At 36.3% G+C, this 8,497-nt stretch overlaps 1 long non-coding RNA gene across 1 annotated transcript; it reads right to left on the bottom strand.

Annotated features, from left to right (window-relative positions):
* Window positions 1-2,906: 2,906 nt before the first annotated feature.
* LOC145719965 (uncharacterized) lies at window positions 2,907-8,215 on the bottom strand. The gene is made up of 3 exons (XR_014142710.1): window positions 7,935-8,215; window positions 5,920-6,079; window positions 2,907-3,323 (listed from the first exon to the last, which is right to left on the bottom strand). It is a non-coding gene; the product is annotated as an uncharacterized LOC145719965 (long non-coding RNA).
* Between the last annotated feature and the right edge of the window lie 282 nt (window positions 8,216-8,497).

Genomic DNA, 8,497 nt, shown 5'->3' with positions numbered 1-8,497 from the left:
AGACACAGCGAGAGAGGGAACACAAGTAGGGGGAGTGGGAGAGGGAGAAGCAGGCTTCCCGTGGAGCAGGGAGCCTGATGCGGGGCTCGATCCCAGGACCCCGGGACCATGACCTGAGCCCAAGGCAGACGCTTAACCTACTGAGCCACCCAGGCGCCCCACTATATGTTCATTGTTAAAAAAAGTATTACAGCACAGAAATGTACATAGTGAAAAATTTTATTTTATTTTATTTTTTATTTTTAAAGATTTTATTTATTTATTTGACAGAGAGACACAGCGAGAGAGGGGACACAAGCGGGGGGGGGTGGGAGAGGGAGAAGCAAACTCCCTGCTGAGCAGGGAGCCCGATGCGGGGCTCGATCCCAGGACCCCGGGATCATGACCCAAGCCAAAGGCAGACACTTAACGACTGAGCCACCCAGGTGCCCCCACAGTAAAAGTTTTTAATTCTTTTTCACTATCACAGATCCTCTGCTCAGGTATAAAAAAGGTCCTAGTGATTTTACATGGACTGGTAACATCTTTAAAGGTAGGACTCACATCTTAACTGCAAGGGGTAGCTAATCAAGTCAATTTTTTTTTTTTAAAGATTTTATTTATTTATTTGAGAGAGAGAATGAGAGAGAGAGCATGAGAGGGGTGAGGGTCAGAGGGAGAAGCAGACTCCCTGCTGAGCAGGGAGCCCGATGCGGGACTCGATCCCAGGACTCCAGGATCATGACCTGAGCCGAAGGCAGTCGCTTAACCAACTGAGCCACCCAGGTGCCCCTAATCAAGTCAATTTTAAAAAGCAAACACATTAAAGCTAACTTTTTAAAAAAAGATTTTATTTGGGGTGGGCTGACGCTTAAGCGACTGAGCCACGCAGGCATCCCTCAATGTTGTTTTCTAAAAAGACTTCACATTAATTTCAATTATGCTACTTCACTTTATATATTTCTGGAACTTCTCTCCTGGGCCTAACTTCAAACCAAGTACATGGTTCTGAATATGTCTGATGGTGGCAAATTTTTACTTAGCAAGTTAATATAATTTTTAGAAATAACTAAAAGTTGCCCAGAACCAAATCTAGTAAAGGTAGTTGACTAAACTGGCTAACATTAAGTTAATATAGGTAGGGGGATGTCCTTGAGTATAATAAACACAGTACTTGGGGAAGAGGGTGAAGCATGTCAGCAATTTGCACTTAAATGACTAAAAAAAATTTTGTACCATTCTTGCAGCTTTTCTGTCAAAATAAATAAAACAAACAACAAAAAACAAAACAGCTAATCCCTGTTAAGTGTTTGGAGATTATATACATTTTCCCACATAAATGGTGGTTAGTATTAAATTAACAAAATTAACTGACAACTCTTAAGTACAGGGAAGACAAGTACATTTATTCAATCTTTGTAGATGGCATTGCAAAACTGCATTAATCCCTTTGTGGTGCTGTGATGTTGATAGACTTTTAAAATAGCCTGAAGATGGGATGCCTGACTGGCTCAATCAGTAGAGCATGCGACTCTTGATCTAGAGATCATGAGTTCAAGCCCCACACTGGGTGTAGAGCTTACTTAATAAATAAAAAATACAATAAAATAAAATAGCCTGAAGAGGTCATCTTTGTATTATAGTTGCCACTATTCTAGCTTTATCCCCTTTAACATTTTCACTTAAGGGAATTTATTTCAAAAAATATTTTTTTTGTAAATGTGCTTATGTAAATGTGCTTTTTACACATTTACATTTTACATCTTACATAAATGTGCTTATGAAAGCATATTCTTATCATGAAAAGTGAAAATTAAAGCAATATGTAACAGGAAATGACTTCCTTAATTATGATACTTTAAAAAGATGTAATGGCTTATGGCCATAAAGAATAGTAATTATTGGGGCAGCTGGCTGGCTCAGTCAGTAGAGCATGCAACTCCTGATTTCAGGGTTGTGAGTTCAAGCCTCACATTGTGGATAGAGTTTACTTAAAAAACAAAAGAATAATTTTTATTATTGGAAAAACTTGGAAAAGGTGTTTTGCTCCACACTAAGTGAAGGCAGTAAAACAAAATTTTATATTATGATTACAACCAGGTCAAAACTATGAATTTAATAAATACATAAATCTGCAATGAAATTTATCAGAAATTGGTTGCTGGATTATAGCTGTCAGATTATAGCTGCAAAGTATTTATTTTGAATTGTCTTTTGTAAAATTTCAAAGATAATTGAATTGGATAATATGTGAATTATATCTCAATAAAGCTGTTACCAAAAAAAGTTAATTTTATAAGTAACTTTAAAAGTAATAATTAAATTCCCAGCTACAGAAGTCCATTTAGACCTTGCAGCTGAAATGGTACAAAGAATTCTTATTTTTCAATTCTCAGGATCACAATTTCCTCCCTGATATCCATTAGTAGAGTACGTAATACTCTTTAAGTTGGATGCTCCTAAGTTACAGAATGCCTCTATCTTAAGTTTTTTTTTTTTTTTAAGATATTATTTATTTATTTATTTGACGGGGAAAGAGAGTGTGACAGAGTGGGAACACAGCAGGCAGAGCAGCAGACAGAGGGAGAAGCAGGCTCTCTGCTGAGCAGGGAGCCCGATGCAGGTGCTTGATCATGACCCGAGCTGAAGGCAGACGCTTAACCAACTGAGTCACCCAGGTGCCCCTCTTAATTAGTTTTTAATAAGGTGATGCAGTCATTTAAAATCAGATGTGCAAATGAGACAATTAAGAAAAAAGTAGTTTGCTACCTTTGGATTTCTAATTATAAAGGAGAAAACCTATTATTAATCTGTAGTTGATTAATTCTTAAATCCATGCTTTCCTCAGATCTTATGAAATAAAATTGCAATTTTTTTCCATTACAAAGTAATATTTGTTCAAAAACAAAATTACATATATTCCATTATTTCCTTGGGATATATGCCCAGAGTAAAATTACTATAAAACTTGCTGATACATAACAATTATATGTTTTTTTAAACAAATGGAAAAAGGTAATTTCTCTCAAAGAAATGACAATATTTTCACAAAACATAAGCATCCAAACTAATATTTACATAAATAAATAAGTTAAAAGTATTAATCAGTACATTATATAAAAATATAAAATATATTTTAAAATATAAAAACCACTGGTAACAAGATAAAATTATATAATATTTGATAATAATTATTAACAATCTTTTGTTTACCTGATAACATCCACTCCCCCAGTCTGGGTAACTCAGCTTCCTCTCACACTTTTCCATGACAAATGCTGATTTCTGAATTAGACAAACTGAATGAGGTCCATACTTTTCAGCACCATAGTTTTTAAAACGATCTGAAGCAAACCAGAGAATTTCTCTTAAAAATTGACTTTTGGCTCATAGAACAAGAAGCTGAAGCATTCCATTCTTATGGTTAAAAATTGCTTTAAAGAAAGAAATGTTTAATGGAAATTTTCCATTAAAAAAAATCAAGAGAAACGGGCTCCAAAATCAAACTGGGTTCTCAATAAAGGACTCAGTGGGAGGAAATTATTGTATCAAAAACAGGAGATAAAACCGGGCCTAGGGGTGCCTGGGTGGCTCAGTCGTTAAGCGTCTGCCTTCGGCTCAGGTCATGATCCCGGGGTCCTGAGATCGAGCCCGCATCGGGCTTCCTGCTTGGTGGGAAACCTGCTTCTCCCTCTCCCACTCCCCCTGCTAATCTCCCTATCTCTCTCTCTGTCAAATAAATAAATAAAATCTTAAAAAAAAAACAAAAAACTGGGCCTAAAGTATCTAAATTAGATATATAGAGGAAATGGCACGAAGAATCATCTTTACTGGTAGTCTAAACAGGAGTCACCTCCCAGATGAAGCTAAGTGATTTATCTAATGAAGGCTTTTTTGGGGTGCTGCAAAAAGTTTTTGCAAAGTTTTCTTGTACTTTCATCGTATGCTATCTCCTGGAGGTCCATACATAACATGCTGATCTAGTCTCAGACTGAGCGCAAGCATGCAGAGTTATAAGGTGAATTAAATGACCTCTAAATAGCTAATGGACAAAGGAATGAGGCACTTAAGCCCTAGCAATAATTTGTTCTCTTCACACTTAATACAAGTAAGTTTCATCTTTTTTGAAAGCAGAGTTCTTAAAGATAGGTATTTTATGTCAGTTTTGGAAAACCTTAATTATATAAGCTAAGAAAGAAAATGTAAAACAGAATAAAGGAGAACTTTTTTTATATTTATGAATATTTCAAAGTCCTTGAAAAACCAAGTGATCAGTGTCAAAAAAAGAAAAGGGGGTGGTCAGCAAACTACAGCCCTCAGGCCAAATCCTGAAGGCTACCTGAAGGTTTTTACAAACAAAGTTTTATTGGAACATTGCCATTAATTTACACATTGTCTATAACTGCTTCCACACTGTAACGCAGAGTTCAGTAATTGCAACAGAGACCACATGACCCACCAAGTTTAAAATATTTACTACTGGGCGCCTGAGTGGCTCAGTCGTTAAGTGTCTGCCTTCAGCTCAGGCCATGATCCCAGGGTCCTGGGATCGAGCCCCGCATCGGGCTCCCTGCTCGGCGGGAAGCCTGCTTCTCCCTCTCCCACTCCCCTTGCTTGTGTTCCCTCTCTCACTGTGTCTATCTCTGTCAAATAAATAGATAAAATCTTAAAAAATAAAAAAATAAAATATTTACTATTTTTCTCAAAAAAAAATTACATTCTCTTTACAATAAACGTTTGTCAACTCCAGCTCTAAAACAATAAAGTGTGATACTATATCGTTGGCAAACCCATAATTGATAGATCCCTGCATTTCTCGGCTTTAACATAGAACTGCTGAATAGTTATAAGTTTTTAGACATTAAATAGGTGAGTGATGAAAAAAATGACTGTACAAATCCAGTTAAATCTACCAGGTTTAAAAACAAAAGGAAAAACCATTATGGAAATTTAAAATGTAAATAACAGAGTCTGTAATAAAGTACGGAATTGGGAATAAAAAGGATCAGGTTTTGGGGTAACTGGGTGATGGACATTGGGCAGGGTATATGTTGTAATGAGCACTGGGTATTATATAAGGCTGACAAATCACAGACCTGTACCCATGAAACAAATAATACATTATATGTTAATTAACTGAATTTAAATTTTAAAAAAAGGACCAGGTTAGAAATTTTTATGACCACAGAGTGAAAAACTACCTATTGCTCTTTATTAACATATCAGATGTGATAAGTTTGTTTACAAAGGTGAATACCCATTATCATACTCTTTATATGTATTAAAAGGGAATAAATAATATGGCACTATATCTTACTAGCCATGGGACAATAGTATTATTCTGATATCTGGAGAATGACATGTTACTTCTAAACTACATAAAATGCACACTCCTCAGAAGACAAAAAAAATTGGATACCTAATATGATTTAATAAAAAGAGCTCTGCACTGGAGGATCTTACACTGGCACCAATTAATTGTATTACTAAGTGTCTCTTCGTTCACTTGTGAAATTCAATAATATGTTCTCTGCGTCTCTCCTCAGGTTTTTCAAAGAATAAAATGAAATGATAAAAATGAAATGCAAATGAAACTGTCATGCAGATGTAAGGTACTACAAAAAAGTAGGGTGCATACATGTGCAAATGTATCTAAACAACTAACAATCCTTGTTATGTGTCCTAGTTCTAAGCATTTACTATGTGAATTCATTTAGTTCTCACAAGTACTCTATAAGATAGGTATTATCATCCCCTTGGCACAGAGGAGTAAATTGAGGCACAGAGAAGTTAAGTTACTTCTAAAAAATGGATACCAGTGGAACCATAATACAAATTCAGACAGTCTGCATCCTGGGTCTGTGCCCTTAATCCCTATTTTATATTGCTGATATATAATTTTAATATACACACAACATTTCATTTCACTAGACTACTAACCTGGTTGATTTTCCAATATTCTACAATCTGAGCTGCGCTGATATTCACCACTTAAATGCCAACTGAATTCCTGACTGAAAGGGCAGTAGTCAGCGATTTCTACTGAACCACCATAATAAGGCAAATCTTCTGTAGGTATTCCACTTAGTTCATCGAAGTACTACAAAAAAAAAAAAATTATTAGGAAGACAGGAAAGTAAGAAAACATTCTGTATAATAAAAACAAAGTCCACAAGCAATTTATAGCAACCCTCTAATGCTGCATAATATAAAGAAGATATCAGTGTACTTTTCTTCATATATAATAGAATATAAAGACAGTAATATACTACCTGAGGGCTATTTCAAGGTGTTTGTAGTTTTAGAAACAAGCAAGATAAGTATATTCAAGTTTTTTACTAGATGACAAATTTGACTAGTGTTTTAAAAAGATGAATAGGAAGAGTTTTAAGAGTTGACAAAACAGAAAACTAATCCAGAGAATTAAGATATTTTAAATATAATGTACTTCAAGTGTTTTTAGAAGACTTAATTTACGTGTTGTTTTGACAAACTTGAAAAAATAAAACTGTGATAATATGAATGAGATCATATATATAAAATACTTTGAGGGGCACCTGGGTGGGTCAGTCGGTAAGTGTCTACCTTTGGCTCGGGTCATGATTTTGGGGTTCTGCACAGGAGGGATCTGCTTCTCCCTCTCTCTTCCCCCTCTTTGTCTCCCCCCACCCCCACTCTCTCTGCCTCCCCCCCTGCCCCCGCTCATGTACACTCTCTCTCTCAAATAAATAAATAAAATCTTTAAAAAAAAATACTTTGAACACCAAAGGAATAAGGCACCAGATAAATTTTAAAGATTTCACATTTATACCAACTCCTTGAATTATATTACTATGCCTAGAAATATAGTTGCCATCTTATGGTATCTGAAGCATTCAGTGGGATCATAAACATATGCAGGAAGCTCAAAATTCAGCAGCAATCATTTTATTTTTATTTATTTATTTAAAGATTTTATTTATTTGTTTGACAGAGATATAGCGAGAGAGGGAACACAAGCAGGGGTAGTGGGAGAGGGAGAAGCAGGCTTCCCTCTGAGCAGGGAGCCCGATGTGGGGCTCGATCCCAGGACCCTGGGATCATGACCTGAGCCGAAGGCAGACGCTTAACAATGGAGCCACCCAGGCGCCCCAGCAACAATCATTTTAAATTATCTTCTGAGATAACACTTCTGACTACAGAATCCTTTGTAAATGGCAGGCAGAAGTGAGGCGTTTCAGAGATGGTTACTGCAACAACAAACTTAAAGGTCCAATCAGAGACTCAGACTGAATGTGTGGGACCATTTCCTTCACCTTTTTTTTTTTTCAGATAGAGAGAAGAGGGGCAGATAGAGAGGGAGAGAGAGACTCTTAAGCAGGCTCCATGCCCAGTGTGGAGCGCAATGCTGGGCTGGATCTCAGGACTCTGAGATCATGACCTGAGCTGAAATCAAGAGTCTGATGCTTAATTGACTGAGCCACACAGGCGCCCCTCCTTCACCTTTTAGATCCCATGTGTCAAACCTTTATAAAGTAGAACTTTCAAGTTCTACTTTATAATTAATATAATTGGATTTAATGAATTGGATTAGAGTAGCTCAGTTATTTCCTTTAAAGAACCTTGTTCTTCTGTGTAAATTAGAGGAAATTAAACACGAAGACTTTGGAAACAATTAGAAAAAAATATAGACCACTTAAAAATAGATCCAATAAATATTCTAAATGCTTTTTACCATTACTACAAGGCATTGCTAGATATTAATTGTTGTTGATTAGCACACTGGCTTTAAAGAATTGTAAGAATTCTTCATTTTTTTCTAACTTATAGAAAACATAGGTTTCATAAGTTGAAAAACTTAAGAGAATTCACTCTTCTAATTAAAAATGGAGACTTCTCTTTAAAAAGTTGAGTTGATTTCTTTTTTTTTTTTTTTTTTTGAGTTGATTTCTAAAATTGCCCAAAACAAGTGTTACCTGGTACTCTTGAGGTAAAGGTTTTGAAAACTTCTGCAAATTACACACTGCAACTGCTCTCTGGTCCTGTCTGCAAGTTAACTGCAATGGATTACTTCTGAGTGTGTCACAGAAAGGGCTCAGCATCTGCCTCCTGCACACAAAGATAAACACCATGGTATCAAACTCTAAAGAAAATATAAGAAATCCATTTTAGAGCTTGTCTTTTCTATTATCATTTCAGTATACTTTAATAGCTTAATACTAAATGCTGAATCAGGTTATGAAGTTATTTTTTTATTTTTAAAGATTTTATTTATTTATTTGACAGAGAGAGACACAGCGAGAGAGGGAACACAAGCAGGGGGAGTGGGAGAGGGAGAGGGAGAAGCAGGCTTCCCACCGAGCAGGGAGCCCGATGTGGGACTCGATCCCAGGACCCTGGGATCATGACCTGAGCCGAAGGCAGACGCTTAACCGACTGAGCCACCCAGGCGCCCCATGAAGTTATTTTTAAAAGTGTAAAAAGAGGGGCGCCGCTATGAAGTTATTTTTAAAAGTGTAAAAAGAGGGGCGCCGCTATG

Source organism: Leptonychotes weddellii, unplaced genomic scaffold (assembly GCF_054177405.1).
Source record: "Leptonychotes weddellii isolate Sample4059 unplaced genomic scaffold, ASM5417740v2 HiC_scaffold_8793, whole genome shotgun sequence".
Taxonomy (NCBI): Eukaryota; Metazoa; Chordata; class Mammalia; order Carnivora; family Phocidae; genus Leptonychotes; species Leptonychotes weddellii.
This window is presented reverse-complemented; position numbering and strand designations above follow the sequence as displayed.